Raw genomic sequence first — 18619 nt, forward strand, 5'->3', positions numbered from 1 at the left:
ATAATGAGCAGGTCTATAAAAGAGTGAATATGACGGTGTATGAGCAGGCCAAGAAAGAGTATGAAGATTTATTACATAAAGGAGTACGTTTAAATTATTTTGCGGCTTCTGATATTACTAATAAATTTTCCAGTAGAAACAGTACTATGGCAAAATTCTTCTGTGTCCCCAAGATGCACAAGGACATAGAGAATCTGCCGGGACGTCCTATTGTGTCAGCAAGTGGTTATTTTACTCACAATTTAGAATGCTTTTTACATCATTTTCTGTTAAAAGAAGTGACAAAATTGCCTTTGTCTATGAGATTCTTTTGATTTTCTGGAGAAAATAAGAGAAGTGACATGGGACAAACATATACTTGGTGTTAGATGTAGTCAGCCTCTGTACAAACATTCGACATGAATTTGGGATGGAGGCCCTAGACCATTTTCTGGGAGACGGTCCCATAACACAGTATGTTAAAGAATTCATTTATTTTTGTTTGACAAATAATTTTGAGTTTGATAGCAATTTATACAAGCAAATGCAAGGAACAACAATGGGGGCGACTTTCGCCCCCATGTATGCTAACCTTTTTATGGGCCTGGTAGAAAATACTATATATATATATATATATATATATATATATAAGTTCTTTTTATAATAAATATGTTGAGAAATATTTTAGGTTTATCGACTACATTGTATTTATTTGTCAGGGGGGACGTAATGAGGTAAGGTTGTTTAAATAGGTAAATGAAAATAGATACTTCGTGAGATACGATGGTTTACAGGAAGGAATATCCGTTAATTATTTGGACATCTCTTTATAGGTTTGGCAAGTGGGAACACAGACTAGAATATACAGGAAGTTTGAACAACCAAGTTATATGTTAACACGTTTCCAGTTGCCACCCTGAACATACCCTGGTATCTATTCCTTATGGAGAAATTTTAAGAATCAGCAGACTGTAGTGATGCACAAGAGTGTGAAATGGAAATTAAAAGGGCGGTAACTGTTTTTACACAAGGGTGGTTATGAGAACTTACTTGAGGATAGTTGTAACAAAGTAATAAGAGACAGGAATAAAGTTGTAAATAACAAAAGAGGCAACAAAAATGAATGTCTAATGATTTTGCCTCAGAAAATAATCTTTGTTTCTAAATATACATTATTTTCAGTCAAGCAGGGGAAATTTGAGATTGGAATATAGTTAGGGAGGTTGTTCCCCTGTAATATAAAATTAAGATTGTTTTTTTATCAGAGGAGACCCAACCTAAAATATTTTTTGGTACATGGAATTTATAGGAAACCTTTGTACTGTTTGTAGTGGGAACTTTCCATACAATAAATGCAAGAACTTCCAGTCACAAGGGTGTTGTACGTGTAGAAGTGTTGGTATTGTTTATGCTATTAAGTGCCCCTGTGGAAGTTTTTATATAGGAGAAAGTAAAAGGAATCTAGGGGAGCGGGTTAAAGAACACAGGGATGTGAAAAACAAGATAGCCTTATAGCAGAACATTTTAATAAGGTGCATCAAGGAGATTTCAGTGGTTTACAAGCAACAGTTTTAGAACAAATCAAATCTGATTTTTTAGGTGAAGATACAATCAAATATTTTTTGAGAGAAGGAATCAATTTTTATATTGAAATACAATACACTCCAACCCAGTGGCATGAGTAAGGAGTGTAATTGGAAAAGTTATTTGAAATGTGCACATATTTTTTTAAGGTAGAAAACTTTAATTGGTTATTTATTTGTAATATTGGATGATTGCTTTAATTGGATGATTGTTTTTTTTCAGTATATAAGAAGTGTTTCTTGAGGCTCTCTGTACTCTGTAAAGGCTGTGTTCTAGTCGAGGCGCTAAGAGAATTGATTTTGTGCAATAAACGAATTCAGCTTGGGAGGAGTTCGGTTCTTGGCTTTGTGTGGTGAATTTCTTTTTTTCTTGTGTGGTTTCAATAGGTTTAAAGATGTCCTTCAGATTAGACTTCCCAGGAAACCCATCCCTCCTCCTTGGGATCATAATTTTGTGCTAGAAAAGCCGCCTCTCCCCCTTTTAGAGCCAGCTTCATTTAGTGTCCCTGCTACATTGTTCCTGGAAAACTGTTTCTCCTAGCTGTCACTTCAGCCAGACATGTCTGAGCTCCAGGTCCTAATGGCCTCTCCTTCCTTTTTGGTTTTCCATAAAGACATTGTCTCTTTGTGAACCAACCCTTCTTGAATGCCCAAGTAGTCAACAAATTGTCACTCGACCAATCCATTCATTTGCCTACCTTCTTTCCTTCTCCACAAAGTTATTGTGAGAATGTGTTGCACACGCTTGATGTGCATAGGCAACTTTGAGTTTACCTATACCAGACCAAATCTATTAGGAAGTCAGACCACCTTTTTGTCTCGTATCATCCCAATGCTCTAGGATTGCCTCTTTCCAAGCAGATCAAAACACTCCAAAATGAAAAATAGCACAAGGAGCAAAGTGGAAAGCTGCAGTACGTAATATGAAAAACAGCAAATTCACGAAAACCAGAATAAACTTCAGAAAAAAAGTGAAAAAAGACAAAATAATGTCTCTCCACGCAGATAGTTATGCACTTTCTTTCATTTTAATCGCAACGAACTTCAGAACTGACCAGTAAACCAATTAGGTTTAAATACAAAATTTGATTAATAAACCAATCAAATGTCCATTCATCTAATTAATTAATACATGCCATTTTCTTAAAGGCACAAATATAAAATTAGAAATATAACATAACGTATGTACAAAAAGCATATAGCACATACAAGTGTGTGCCTACTATAAAAATGTTGTCAAAATGTTTATTAGTAGTCTATTATTTAAAAGACGTTTGACATTTAAGGTCTCATTTAGACCAGGAATATGATCTGCCCTAAGGAAAATCCGTCATCTGTGCTCTTGTTTTCCAAGGCATTATTGAATTTGGTAACAAATGGAGTCAAATCTATTTCATTCAACACGAAATACAAATTTCTTGAAGTTAGAGCACTACAGAACATGTTTGGCTAAAAGCGTTTAGTGTCTTTATTTCTAATAGCCAACTGATGTTCATAAATCCTTTTATAAATGGATGTAGTTTTCCCCACATAAAAATTGACAGGTGGAGCACGTAGCCAAATATACTACCCCCATACCTCCATTTTATTAATGTGTGGAAAAAATTATATTTTTTGATGATTCAATGAACCTGCATTGTTTGCAGTTATAACATGGGTAGGTACCAGTGGCTCCTCTTAACAGTTGTGTTCTCCTATTTCTGAAATAGACTTTACACTTGCAACCTTTTTTAAATGAAGTGTGGATGGTCCTCTAGTACTCTAGCTAAGTCTCTGTTTCCCAAAATAACTTTCTAGTTGTTGGAAATTGCCTGTTTAATACTGTGACAGTCAATACTAGTAGAAACTGGAAAGGCACATTCCATTTCTTTTACTTTCCCACTGTTAGTTATAAACCCACTAGTTAAAATTGGTGGGAACTTGTCCATCCTGATTTTCATATGGATACTCTCTCTGGGCAAACATGGAAATAAGTTTGCCTCACAAATAAAATTTTCATTGTCTGAAATTAATCGACTGAGGTGTATAGTTTCTCTGACCAAGTTCAACTTCATGAACAAAGGATGACCACTCTCAAAATGAAGGAAATTGTTAGTATAGGTGTCCAAGCACCATGCTGGTGAATCTTTTTTTCTTCAGGATTCGTATTTATACAAGTCCAAGAAGTGCACATTCGTGCCAACTTCACTTAAAGGGAATTTCAGTCCCATCCTATGTTCATATCATCCAAAAATACTTATCAGAGGTCCATTCCAGACAAAAACCAAATAATCAATAAACCTCCTATAAAAGGAGTCGTATTTCAGTCTTTCCAGTTTGGTCAGGAAGGACAGTTCCCACCAAATTAACACTAAATTAGCGAAAGCCGGTGGTACTTTAACACCCATAGCAACCCCACAGGTCTGACAGTATATTCTTCCGTCAGATAAGAAAAAGTTATTTTTCAACGCCAAATCTAGTAAAAGGCAAATGGACTGTAACATATTGTCAAGCTTAGTGTGTTCTTCAAAAAACTTTTCACAGCTTCTATCCCCATACTTTGATCAATAGAAGAAGTATAAAGGGATACTACATCTACGGTAACTAATAGAAATTACACTTTTACAGGTACAGAAACACTAAGAAGGTCCAAGAACTCCCAAGAGTCTTTCAAAAAATATGGAGTCTTGACAACTAAGGGGTTCAGCAAATGGTCCAAATAGTGGGAGATAACAGTTTTACCCTTGGAGCTGACACTGTGGGTCTAAAGAGTGGGTTGATCACATCTTTATGTATCTTTGGAATACCAGAGAAAACACCTAACAGAGGTTCTTCCACGTAAAGGAATTCATAGGTGTTTAATGTAATTTTTGTTTAACAATTCCATCAAAATTTGGTCTGTACTATGAAAGTTTCTCCTCACTGTGTCTTTACTGACTAACTGATAATTCTTTGTCATTTAGTAATTCCTTGAATACATGCTTTGGTAATCAGATGTTTTCATTATGACCAACCCCGTTATCCTTATCAGTTTTCATAAACCTATTTGTCATAAATTGTGTGTTCCCTGATATTACATATACACCTGATGTCATTCTCACACAATTCATTAAATATACTGAGTGTCGATGTCAATTTTGGGTTCACATTACTTGGTTTTCTGCATTAAGTGTTGTTTTTGTGTTCTGTACCATCAAAAACATATGTAAGATTTAACTTTCTGATGTATAGTATTAAATCTAAAATAGTGAAAGCTGCAATACCATTTAATGTGAACTGCTTCTGGTACCTCTGCCACAGTGCCTTCAAATAATTTTTTTACAATAAAAGCTGCAGCCTTTTTTATGCAAATGAGTGAAACCAATTAAGAAATTAATCAAATTAGTAAACATCACTAAAACCCCAAATACCCAGATTCCAATAAAAATTCCCAGCAGTACTTAAAAATGTATTCCCTCTGCAATTAACAGGACCTCAATATAACTTGAATACAATGAATTAAATACCAAAATTGACATATAAATTCAAACCCAAGGATGAGTAGTTCCAAAATTGACAAATCTAGCTTCCAAATGTAGTAATTTTTGTGTAAGGTCATTCACATTGGTTTCTTCACATAAAGGCTTAGCTAAAACACTAAATAAAAAGCTTTGTGTTGCCATTATGCATGGAACAAAAGTGATGGGCCACTAGGCTTTCCAGCCTAGCATTTCTTATATCACCTAAATGCTCTATAATCCTTAATTTGACCTTCCTTTTAGTCTGCCCTATATACCATTTTGTGAGAACACCCACAGCCCAGAATGTACACCACTCCAAAGGAGTCGCACTCAAAATGTTTCCTAGCCAAGAATTTCCTTCCGTTGATGTGTGTGCCATTTAAGTTTCTTATTTTGCTGCACACTTGACACTTACCACAGGGAAATGAACCCATCTCCCATCTTTCCATCTGTACCTTCACATTCAACAATTCTTAAGATTGAAAAACTTTCAATAAGAGAACGGCGCTCTCTCGGGAAATAATTTACCCACTGTGCCATCCTTGCTAATCACTGGCCATAGCTTATTGACAAGCCCTCTAAGAATCTCCGAAAAAGGGGAAAATTTGTTCACAAAAAATATAGCATCCTTCTCATCCAAAAGATGCCCGTTGTTTCTACTGAACCTCAGTCTATCCATATTCCTCATGTTGCCCTGTACACCATGAGTGTTCCAACACTTATCCCCTATGACCTTCCTTATTGCTTCCTGGATGGATATGTGGGAGTACCCCATCTTGAGCAATTTGTCCTTTACTTTTCCAAATTCCAGTCCTAACTGCTCCTTTTCAGAAGTGTTGGTAAAGATATGTCTAAACTCCCCATATGGAAGTGAATCTATTAAGTGAGGTGGATGAGAACTGCTAGCCTCCAAGAAATTGTTGGCAGCAGTTTCCTTATGAAATGGTTTATACTGTGGCTTATCATTACAGTCCACAGCTCCTTGTGTTATTTTTCCTTTTCGGTTTCCAAGCAGACCATTTCTACTTAAATATCTAAGGTTATTTCATTCTGTTATGTGAAGCATGGCAAGACCTTGCTTCAGCTGTAAAGGCCTATTCCACTAGGGCTGTAGCTTCATCAGGTGGTTTCTTCAAGGGATTAGACACTAGTTCTATTCTTGAAGCGGCTACATGGACTTTTGTGCATACCTTCACTAAACAATACAAATTGGATGGCATTTCTAAGTCTAGGGCAGGGTTTGCCAGAGCCATACTCCTTGGCTTTCTGGAGATCTCAACTGCCTCTTCCTCCACGCTTTCCTCATGAGCATTTGTAGTCTCCCTCATGTTAACACTGCAACAGATGACTAGAAGGACATAGAGTAGTTGTGTAAAATCTTAATATAATAGATGATCTGTTCTCAGATTTAGTATTCTAATCCCTCCCTCCTTCCCCCTGGTGGTTTGGATGTTCTTAGTGTTTCACTGTTGCAGCCATCACATTTGGGTTATCTGCTTGCACTAGCCCTCAGTCGGCCTGATTAACAAAGTCTTGGGTCCTGCGTCGGTTGCTGTCCCTTCTTTCGTGACGTCAGGGGTGTAAAACATGCAGTCGACGTCATTACATCAGTCTTTCTTGCTGTGCAGTGTCCGAAGCAGAAGCCGTTCACAAGTGCCGGTCGGCCAACTCCTGAAATTTTCATTTTCGAGTTCAGAACCGAAGTCTTCAACTAAAACCTAAGTACCCCATTGGGGAAACTTCTTGTTTTAATCCGATGTCAGTAAAAGTAAATAATTGCATTACTTGTGGAAAGCAAATACCTCAAAGATTTTCATTCGTACTGTGTTCCTTGCCTAGGCCCTGACCATGACGTACCTCGCTGTCAGTTTTGTGCCTTATTTAAACCATGAACTATCCGTCATCAGTATATTTTCGCCTCTAAATATTTTGGTGCTCGGTTCAATTATCCTGATATGTCTTCAGTAAGCCATCAGACCACCGACATTCCGAAACAATGCTAAGATAAAGACAGAGGCCGCTTAGGTCCAGAGCTGCCAACGACGCTTCTCCTAAGCCAGTTGCCAGTTCGCCTGTACTCGGTGAGGCGCTTTCACAGCCCCTGATACCCACTACTTCAGATTTTCCGGCCTCTACTGAGACCCATTTGAAGTTTGGTATGCCGTGAGATGCTTCAACTGTGGAACCTGTGGATGTCTCTACCTTGGATGGGTCCAGAGCCGCTGTGCAGGCACCGGCTTATAAGGGTGTATTCAGGCCCTACTGACTAGCGTATTAAAGAGACGCCATCTTCTTCAAGGCCTAAAACTCGAACCATGCCTAGAAAACTGATGCCCAGACCGCATGCTCAGGCCTCTCTGCCCAAAAAACAAAGAATGGCTGAAGACCTTATTACTTTAATCAGAGGAAGCCAGCATTCCCCCTCTGAGACCTAGGACTGAGTTTGCTTATACTTCTGACCAGGATTCTGAATTTTCTGTTTCCTCTGATAACCAGGATTTACCCTTATCTACCTGTGAGGATTCTAATGCTGAGGACTCTATTCCCTCTGGTTCCCCCATAGGATTTCTCTTTTGGTGAAACCTTGCATACTCTCATGGAGCATTTTTGTTGGGAAACTCAGGATTTCTCTGATTCTAAAGAGAGGCTTAGGGATTTCTTACTCCTGCCCCAGCACAGACCTTTAGCCATACCTCCTGTACTAGACATTGTTGATGCCTTTTCGGAATCTAGCTTGGCCCCTGACTCTCTACCTCCTGCTCCCAGAAAACTTGATAGATATTAGAGGGTCCTTGACTCTCACAAGTTCCTTTTTAAAAATCCTACTGCGGATCCGGATCCAGAGACCATTTCACAGGGAGCCAAGGGCATTAAAGCTACTACTGCCAAAAATCCTACCCCCTCTGACAGAGACTCAAGGGCGCTGGATAGATGGGGTAAGAAGGTATACACTTCTGCAGCTTTGGCCATTAGGGTCTTAAACTGCCAGTTTCATATGTTAAAGTATCAGCAGCATATTATTGGATTGCTTAAACAGAAAATAATTTTGATTCCTGATTGTGCTGAAAATAAGGATGTACAGGATTTAGTGCATTCAGCTGAACAAGTTGGAAAACATACTTTGCAATGTGGTTTTGATTCTCTAGAGGCATCTTGCAGGGCTGCTGTAACTGGGTCTGTACTTAGAAGGCATGCTTGGCTTATGCAATCCTTGCCAGATCATGTTAAAGCAAAATTACTGGATGCCCCCTTAAACCAGGACCGCCTGTTTGGCAACAAGGCAAAAGAAGTTCTTAAAAAGATGGAGGAAAAAGCTAAATCTATGCAAACTGTTAGATTTTCTTTACAAGTACAACCTCCAAGGTGTTTAGTAGGCATTGGCCTTCCAAGAATTGGTCCTTTCCTGCCTCTTCCAGACCTTCTCAGGCCAAACCCAGATCCAGCAGAGCTCCCAGGCTTCAGTCCCAGGGTACGCACAAAACTAAGCAGTGGGGGGGCCTCCACTTCCAAATCTGGGAGTAATAAAACTCCTCCCTATGGTAAAATGCCTCAATGACTTCTTTTTAAAACTTCCAAGTACTTCTCAACTGACTCCCCCTTTGTGGGGAAAGATTGCTCTTCATGCAAAGAACTGGGAACTCATTACCCAGGAAAATGGGATGTTCATGTTTCACTGTTGCAGTTATTACATGTGGGTTATCTGCTTGCAGTAGCCCTCATTCGGCCTGATTAACAAAGTCGTGTCGTCCTACATCGGTTGCTGTCTCTTCTTCCATGATGTCAGATCGTCAGGGGTATAAAACATGCAGCTGACGTCATTACATCAGTCTTTCTTGCCGTGCGGTGCCCAAAGCTGGAGCAGTTCTTAAGTGCTGGTCGGCCGACTCCTGAAATTTTTGTTTTCGAGTTTCAGAACCAAAGTCTTCAACTAAAAGCTAAGTACCCCGTTGGGGAAATTTTTCTTGCTCTAAACCGATGTCAGTAAAAGTAAATAATTGCATTTTTTGTGGAAAGCAAATACCTCATAAAGATTTTCATTCATACTGTATTCCTTGCCTAGGCCCTGACCACGATGTACCTCACTGTCTGTTTTGTGCCTTATTTAAACCACAGACTATCTGTCATCGGTATATTTGCTCTTCTAAATTTTTTTGGTGCTCGGTTCAATTATCCTGATATGTCTTCGGTAAGCCATCCGACTACCGACATTCTGAAAAAACACAAAGATAGACAGAGACAGGCCGCCCCGTTCGCCGGTACTCAGTAAGGCGCTTTCACAGCCCCTGATACCCGCTACTTCAGATTCGCAGGCCTCTACTGAGACCCATTCGGAGTCCGGTATCCCGCGAGATGCTTCAAATGTGGAACCTGCGGATGTCTGTACCTTGGATGGGTCCGGAGCCGCTGTGCAGTCACCGGCATCTGAGAGGGTATTCAGGCCTACTGACTTGCATATTAAACCGGCGCCATCTTCTTCAAGGCCTAAACTGATGCCTAGACTGCATGGTCCGGCCTCTATGTCTAAAGAACAAATGATAAGAATGACTGAAGACCTTATTACTTTAATCAGGGAAAGCCAGCCTTCCCCCTCTGAGACCTAGGACTGAGTTTGCTTATGATACTTCTGACCAGGATTCTGAAATTTCTTTTTCCTCTGACCAGGATTTACCCTCATCTACCTATGAGGATTCTGATGCGGAGGACTCTGTTCCATCTGCTTCCCCACAGAGGATTTCCTCTTTTGGTGAAACCTTTCTCACACTCTGGGAGCTGTTTTGTTGAGAAACTCCGTATTTCTCTGATTCTAAAAAGAGGCTTAGGGATTTCTTACTCCTGCCCCAGCACAGGCCTTTAGCTATACCTCCTGTACTGGACATTGTTGATACCTTTTCGGAATCCAGCATGGCCCCTGACTCTTTACCTCCTGCTTCCAGAAAAGCTGATGTGTATTTCAGGGTTCTTGACTTTCACAAGTTCATTTTCAAAAGTCCTACTGCGGATCCTGAAACTATTTCACAGGGACCCAAGGGCATTAAAGCTACTATTGCCAAAAATCCTACCCCCTCTGATGGAGACTCCAGGGCGCTGGATAGATGGGGTAAGAAGGTTATACACTTGAATTGCCAGTTTCATATGTTAAAGTATCAGCTGCATATTGGATTGTTTAAACAAAAAATGATGTTTCCTGATTGTGCTGAAAATAAGGGTTTATAGGATTTTATGCAGTCTGCTGAACAAGTTGGTAAACATACATTGCAGTGTGGTTTTGATTCACTAGAGGCATCTTGCAGGGCTGCGGTAACTGGGTCTGTACTTAGAAGGCATGCTTGACTTAAGGAGCAATCCTTGCCAGATCATGTTAAAGCGAAATTACTGGATGCTCCCTTATATCAGGGCCACCTGTTTGGCAACAAGGCAGAAGTTCTTAAGATGGAGGAAAAAGCTAAATGTGTGCAAACTGTTAGACTTTTTACAAGTACAACCTCCAAGATTTAGTAGGCATTGGCCTTCTAAGAATTGGTCCTTTTCTGCCTCTTCCTGACCTTCTCAGTCCAAACCCAGATCCAGCAGAGCACCCAGGCTTCAGTCCCAGGGGACGCACAGGACTAAGCAGTGGGGGGGGCCTCCACTTCCAAATTTGGGAGTAATAAAACTCCTCCCTATAGTAAACTGTCTCAATGACTTATTTTTAAAACTTCCAAGCACTTCTCAGCTGGCTGCCCCTTTGGGGGAAAAGATTGCACTTCATGCAAAGAACTGGGGACTCGTTACCCAGGACAAATGGGTTTTAAATATAGTGTCCCAAGGATACAGATTTCACTTCCACACGTCACCAACTCCAAGAAGTTGGCCGGATCTACCTCCAAAGCAGTGGGCAGAGGCCCAAAAGCAAGTACTCTCTCTCAAGCATAGGGGCTATTCAATTGGTCCCAGAAGAGAAAAAGGGACAAGGTTTCTACTCAAGATTTTTCCTGGTACCCAGAAAAGACAATTCATGGCGTTCTATCCTGGACTTGCCTACTCTAAACACCTTTTTGGTGATTCCAAGATTCAAGATGCTGACTGTTCACCAGTTGCTTCCTATGCTAAGCAGAGATGCCTGGTTGGCAACACTAAATTTAATGGAAGCATACCTGCAGATCACAATCGGAATCTTGCAGAAGATACCTATGCTTCAAAGCAGGCTACACGCACTATCAGTTCCTCTGCACTGCCCTTTGGCTTATCTACTGCGCCCAGGGTATTCACAAAGTGCCTAGCTCCAGTCATTGCATTTTGCAGGCAAAGAAATATTCAAATATGCCAGTACCTAGACGATTGTCTGATTCGGGCAGAAAACCAGGACATACTTTTGAATCATCTGGCTTTTGTAAAGAGGGTGCTAACTTGTCTGGGGTACACCATAAACAAAAAAAAATCACACCTGGTACCCTGTCAACAAATTATATTCCTGGGGGCATGCTTGAATACAACTTCCCAGATGGCTTTCCTCACACCAGAGAAACAAATTCACTTGGCAACCTACTTCAAACAAGTGGTCACAAAAACCCTGCTATCTGCAAGGCAAATACTACAAGCCTTGGGGTTCATGGCCTCCTGCATTCTTCTAATTCCATATGCAAGACTGCATCTGAGGAAACTACAATGGTATCTAAAAAGCCTATGGTGTCTACATTCTCAGGATCTAGAAGCAATGACTCCTATCATTCCTGGTCTACGCCTATAGTTTCTGTGGTGGGCAGAGGCCTGCCACCAAAACAAGGGACTACCATTCACACTACCCCCTACCGCCCAAACCCTTACAACAGACGCATCAGACTATGCATGGGGGGGGGGGGGGTGCACCTGGCAGGGAAGTACATTCAGGCAAATGTAACCCAATTCAAATGCACCTTCACATCAATCATAAAGAAATGTTAGCTGTACAGAATGCTCTGACAACCTTCAAGGACAACATTCTTCCAGGACAATTAATGGTAAAGACGGACAACACCACTGTTATGTGGTACATAAACAGGTAGGGGGGGTACACATTCTTACCCCTCTGCAGACTAGCCATGGCATTGTGGAACACAGCCTTGAGCTACCAAGTACATATACAAGCTCAATTCCTGCCAGGAAAACTAAATGCACTGGCAGATGGACTAAGCAGAATCCTTATGGACCCACACGAGTGGAAACTGGAACCAAGGATTTTCAACATGTTGCCAAGCAAATGGGGGAGCCCAGATATCGACCCATTTGCCTCCCCCCAGAACTGTCAGTTGGAAAAATTTTGTGCAAGGTCTCCTCACAGGCAAGCTTGGAAAGTGGATGCTCTGTCCTTCAGCTGGAAAAACTTATCAGTTTATGCCTTTCCTCCTCTGCCTCTGGTCTCCAAAATACTACTAAAGATCAAACAAGACAAACCAAGGATGATTTTGTTTGCACCAGCCTGGTCATGCCAACACTGGTACCCCCTTCTACGCAGTGTCACTGTTGGCCCCATGGCACCTGCCTCAAATTCCTACCCTGCTGTCTCAGCAGGAGAACCAGATTCTGCACCCTCTGCTTCAAACACTGAACCTAGCAGCCTGGCTAATTACCTAAGCTCTCCTTTACCATCCCTCAGTAAACCAGTGATGGATGTCATTTTAGAGACAAGGAGGCCTAGTACTAGAAAATCTTATGCTGAAAAATGGAAAAGATTCTCTGCCTGGAACCAGTCTCAAGGGATGAGCACAGCAGTGCCCAATTTACCTCAGATTTTACAGTACTTAACTGAGATGCTTCACAAGGGCCTGTCTTTTTCCTCTATAAAAATTCACGCCTCAGCCATTTCAGCTCATTATAACACAGAACCTCCCCTCTTCTCTCATCCACTGCTCAAGCAGTTCCTCAGAGGGGCCAAAAATCTATGACCACCCTGGAGAACTCCACTCTAGCCTGGGACCTTAATTTTGTATTGGAGAAACTCAGCTCTTCCTTCTTTCAAGCCAGCTGCTACTGCAGACTTAAAATTTCTTTCTTGGAAAACAGCTTTCCTTTTAGCAATCACTTCAACAAGAAGGGTATCTGAATAATAGGCCCTTATGGTAGTGAAACCTTTCATCTTTCATGCGGACAGGGTGTCTCTCATGCCCAAGGTGGTATCCATTGTGGCCCTTAATCAGTCCATTCATTTGCCGACCGCACTCCTTAGATGTGCACAGACAACTTAGACTGTACTTGGACAGGTCTAAACCTCAAAGGAAATCTGAACAACTGCTGGTGGCATTTGCTGCAAGGGCAGAGGGGAAGGGTATTTCAAAGCAAACCATTTCCAAATGGATAGGCCATTGCATTCATTTCTACTACAAGCACCATGGAAAACCCTAGCTCAGAGGGGATCAGACCTCACTCAACCAGGGCTGCATCTACTTCTGAAGTTGAGAAAGGTTCTCTGCTGCTAGAAAGTAATTTTATTCAGGAAGGTGGGGACAGCGTGGGGACAGCTTATCCTTGACAAACGATAAGCTGCAGTGATTGCTCCATGGGAATAAGGAAAATCCTGCCTGGCAGCTTATGATGTAGATGCTGGGGAAATGACAAGTTTTGAACAGAGTAAGCCCCTGGGAGTAAGAGTCTCTTCTCTTTCTGCTTCCTTGGAAGGTTTTATCTAGCACAAGAGCTCCTGCACCTTCTCCAAGGGTGGCAGCACTTTAACTGTATGCCCTCCACTTCTGCAGAAGGGCACTTAAAACCATCCTCCACAGGCCAAGTCAGCTAGGCCTATTCCTTTCCAATACAGTAGTCATCTATTTATTCCTTTTGACAATGTCACAGATTCATCACCGTTGACTTGTTATACTGATAAATATTATCCCCAGATTCTCTCCTCTTGAGGACTTCACCAATGGTGAAACCCTTGTCCTGTTGAAGGACCATTTTATATGACCGCAGCATACGTATCCAAGGACGCTGGACTTGCTGGATTATATCCTGTGTGCTCCAGGTTCAGGATGTAAACCATTCAGACAGTCCTACCTTTATTAAATCCCAGTGCCTTTTGGGTCACTACTGACCTAATGGATAATTACCTGGACATCTCCGTCCGCAAAGGACATGATCACTTTAAGATCTCACTAATTCACCTCCTTTCTCTCTAATTGTTGCAACAAAGTTTTCATAAAGTGCATGGCACCAGTGATTGCCCATTGCAGAATAAGGGTGATCCATATTTACTTATTCTTGGATGACTGCCTACTACAAGCCCAGTCCCAGGAAGAGCCTCAGAAAGCCCTCTTCTACACACAATTACTTACAAAAGCTGGGTTTCAATTTGAACCTCCATCCTAGTCATAGAGACCTGTTTCTGGGAGCAGTGTTACTCTAACCTATATAGAGGTTCTTCATGGGGGGGGGGGGGGGGGGGCAGTTCTCTCCTCCTCTTAACAGATGGGAGAATAGACTTGCTGAACGTTTGTGTACGCTGTTGTATGTGGCCTCCACTATTCTAATGGCAGCCCTGGCACTGACTCGCATGTGAAAACTGCAGTGGTACTTAAGGAGTGTTTGGAATCAGCCTCAAGTCCTTAAGCCGTCTTCTTGCAGCCTTGCTTCAGAGAGAAACTTAACGTGGATATCCAGCTTCCCGAGGGAAAAAGTGCATGCCTTTTCCTTCCACCCATTTGCAGTTAGACCCTGATAAGACTCCTTTAATCATGTATATGGCGCCCATTCCCAAGGTTTAAAATTGTAAAACCTGTGGTCCAAAAACAAGACCAAAGTGAGTAAAAGAAATGTTAACAGTTCCAAGTCTTAACCTCTTTTTGTGCTAGTACTTTAAGAATGATAGCAGGGGATAATAGCTGACGTGTAGTACATCAAAAAAAAAAAAGGGGGAGGGGGGGCACCCAGTATTACCAGTTGCGTAGGCTAGTCATGAACACCTGGGAGATGGTAGTGAGAGAGAACCTGATGTTATTGGTATCCGAAATCCCTGTAAAAGAAAACTCTGTACTGGACCAACTGAGGAGAGTATCAAGTCCAATAAGTTGACATTTCACATGTAGGCTTCCTTTTCATTAAATAATGGGACCTTTCCGGAAACAGATATCTCTGCGCACCCTCAGAGCACCCAGTGCAGCAGTTTTTCTAGAAGCCCCCTCAAGCACTTATGCAGTAGACACCAGCCGTCAGAACTGGAAATGCACAATCTGATCTCTGCCATCCATTTCAGTTCATGGAGCCAGCAGCTTTAAGGTTTTGGATCAAAGACTCAGGCTCCTTCCCCTTTCTGTAATACTCTTCTGCCCCTCAGATTTCATTTGTCACTTGGAACAAGCCAGGCATGCTCTACAGGATTCAGTGTTTTTTTCCCTGCTTTCTACTAGGACTGCTAGATATGCGTTTTGTGTGTACCAAGTTTTTTGAGAATAGTTCTTTCTGCTTCCTTTTGGTAAATAGTACAAGTATGAAAGACTAACATTTAACTGTAACTTTATCCTTTTTTGGACATTTCCTGTCCTTTTTCTTCCTCCCAAGTGTAATGTTATCTTTGTATTTAAAAAAAAATAGAATGTTTGTTGCCGCATCTTTTTGGCTCTATTTGAATCTTGGTCTATAGTTTGTTGCATTATTCGTAGTGTTTCAATGTCCTGCATTACCACTTGTGTCTGACTAGGTGTCCGGATTTAAAAAGTGTCCTGCCTCCCCAAGGCCCTCACTCGAAATGTCTACTGTTTGGGACCAGTCCACTTGGAAGAAGAGTGCAACATTTATTCTTTGTCTGGGCTGCGAGCCTTGTTGTGTAACACTGGTCCAAGTTAATTCTCAAGGGTTTTCTCCTTGCCTCAGTTGGAGAATTGGCCTTTTTGTCAGACTGTCTGCAATCAAAGACATCTGAGGGGGATCCTCTGATAAATCTTAAAAAAAAAAAAAAGTCTGAGTAGAGGACTAGAGAAAATGAAGAGGAAAGAAAAGAGTTGAGACCAGGGACAAAGTTGTTGTAGTCTATGAAAATGTTCCCAGAGCTGTCCGTTCCCATTGGTCCTGCTGTTAAAGTTTTGAGACCTTTAGATTTTACTTACTTGCCATCTGGGCCTGATCCTATCAGGATCCTTCTCAAACTACTCTATTGCTAGGAGATCGTAGTTTCTCTCTGGATCCCCCTCCTCCACAACTCTGTCTTACTTTACCTTTATAGAGACCTTTCCATAGGTCTTAAAGTCCTCCTTAGACTGCTTCATTCAGTTACATGCAGTCGTGGACAGGATTATGTGGAAATTCTTGAACTCTGATCCAGATGGTGGTCCTTCACTCTCCACAGGTACCAGGATGAGACCCTTCCACTCATCCACTTGTTTTCTCCTTTGCAGATCTGGTCAGCTTGAATCTCAGCATTTCCCAAGAAATCCCTTTGTCAAAGCCCGTAATCTTTACTATGGCTCCATCAATGTCCCTCGCCTGCTCAACTTCAGCTTTTGGTCTCAGGAGGAGTTCCCAGAGGCAAAAGAGCTCTGTTTCAAGGCATAGGAGTTGGGGGTTGACTCTTAAGATTGTCTGATCAGTCCCTTCACTTCAACTCTTGATAGCTCTGCTGTGGTGTCGTCTTTGGATGCAAGACAGGCTGAAACTCATGAAGGTCTGTTATCCAGGACCCCAATAGAACTCTTCATGGACTGTCTTGGAGGCGGTCTCCCTCTCAAGGAAAAAGGTGACCTGCCCTTGTTCAGATCCTTACCATCCCTGTCTGGCTTCTGGTACTTTGGTTCATCATCCTATCCCTTTGAGGCAGCCACCTACAACTGACCTTGACCAAACTTGTAGAGTGAGCTCCTGTTTGTCTTCTGACTCTTCCCCAGATCATACCCCAGTGGAAGAGCACAGAAAGTACACAAGCAAAAGGAGGCGATTGGATGGACTCCTGGCTACTCTGATATTCATGAGGGGGGAGGGATCCCGAAGGTCGACATTAGAAGACCTCTTTTGTGGACATCCTTGAATTATTGGTAAGGGGTGTGCTGGTCCACCAGTGTCCCTTCCCAAGAGGAGACTTAGTTTCTTAAGGCCTTTTGAGCTGGTCCAACTACTGCTTTGGTGGTCTCCCCTGTGTACGATTACATAGACTGGTGTGTCAGCTGGCATGGACAGAAACAAACATCGAGCCCCTTCAGCTGCCACAGTACCTTCAATTTCTGACCTTGAAAACTGCTTTCCTTATGGATGTTACCTCTGATAAGAGAGTCTCAGTACTCCAGGCTGTGGTGTAAAAAGAGGTGTAGCTGCAGATCAGGGGAAAAAGGGGGGGGGTCCCCCTCAGGGAGGCAACACAAATATTATAAATTTATTTTCTTTGCAGAATGCATACAAGGGCTACCAGTGACAAATCTGTCTCCAGTAAAGTTTGACTGAATTCTGCAAGAGTCTGAGCCCTTTCTGCAAAAAGCACAGTACCACTAATTTCCTGAAAATAAATGGTTCCCAAGACACAGTACTGGTAGCTACAGGGTCCAGTGTCCACACCCTGTCAACCTCAGAACATAGGCTGGATTTGCCACTGCTATTCTGAATAGCTACTCGTTCCAGCTCAGCAGGGTACCAACTGCCATATCTGTTCCTCACTTTGAGGATCTTCCCTAATGTTATAACTGCAGTAGGACCCATGTAAAGAAAAGTAATATGATTATGTAAACAGCTTAATAGATGCTGGAGTACAGTTACTTTTACTGTCCTGAGTCTCCTGTTCCATTCCTTCTGCCTGGGGCATTTAGCACCCAGGGTGGAGGTCCAGTCTCTCGTCCCTTCTTTTTTTGATCAGATGGTTGAATAGACCCCAAATTCTCCAGGTCAGACTTTTACCTGAGTAATTTTAGAGTACCAACAGGTATTTCAACTAAGTCTTGACCTGATGAGTGGCCAGGAAGAACCAAAGATTGTAGACAAACACCACCTACTACACCAAGTATGTGAAGATATCTAAGGTAAGGTGATAGCATGGCCAGGAAGAAGGGTATATATTGAAAGTGAGGCCAGACTTCAGGCTCTTCCTGAGGAGAGTTCCCTGATGCAAGTGTAGCAGTGACTACAGTTTAAGCTTTTTTCCCCACTAATAATAATTAATGGTAAGTTGCTTACACATTTATGCTTAGCTGTCCCAGGCAAAGCTGTGGTTTAGAGTGATAAATCCCTGAATATGGCCCAGGTGACCCGAATTTGAGTAGAAGCTTGGGTTTCTGATGTGCTGGCAGAAAAGGATTGGTGCGCCTTTCCTATGTGGGAGGGCATGCGGTCGTGAGTGCTTTGTAGTGCTCTCCCTAGTGGAGACTGGAGGCATGCAGGGGTTGTTGCCCTAAAAGGAAGTTTCAGGGACATTGCGAAGCAACAAAGACTGGATGATTTACCAACACATCCATATTGCACATCTGTTCATGGACATCTACTGATGAGCACAAGAAAGGGAAGTTACAACAGAGAAATTTCTGCAGCGGTACTATTGTCCCAGATACCTCAATCTCCTTACCAGCTGTGCAGTAAAATTGTGCATTTGTTGAGGTTCTAGCAGTAACCTCTTAGCTGGAAACTGTCTGTGTGTGCATATGTTGATGCGCAGGATAA

The 18619-nt window shown here is 41.9% G+C and overlaps 1 protein-coding gene across 1 annotated transcript in view; it reads left to right on the forward strand.

The window, feature by feature from the left end:
• PCBP2 (poly(rC) binding protein 2) overlaps nucleotides 1-18619 on the forward strand; it is a 1588534-nt gene that overhangs the window by 1553342 nt on the left and 16573 nt on the right. The gene's annotated exons all lie outside the window — the stretch shown is intronic.

This window comes from Protopterus annectens, chromosome 9.part0, assembly GCF_019279795.1.
Source record: "Protopterus annectens isolate FY-2018-M chromosome 9.part0, PAN1.0, whole genome shotgun sequence".
NCBI classification, from domain to species: Eukaryota; Metazoa; Chordata; order Ceratodontiformes; family Protopteridae; genus Protopterus; species Protopterus annectens.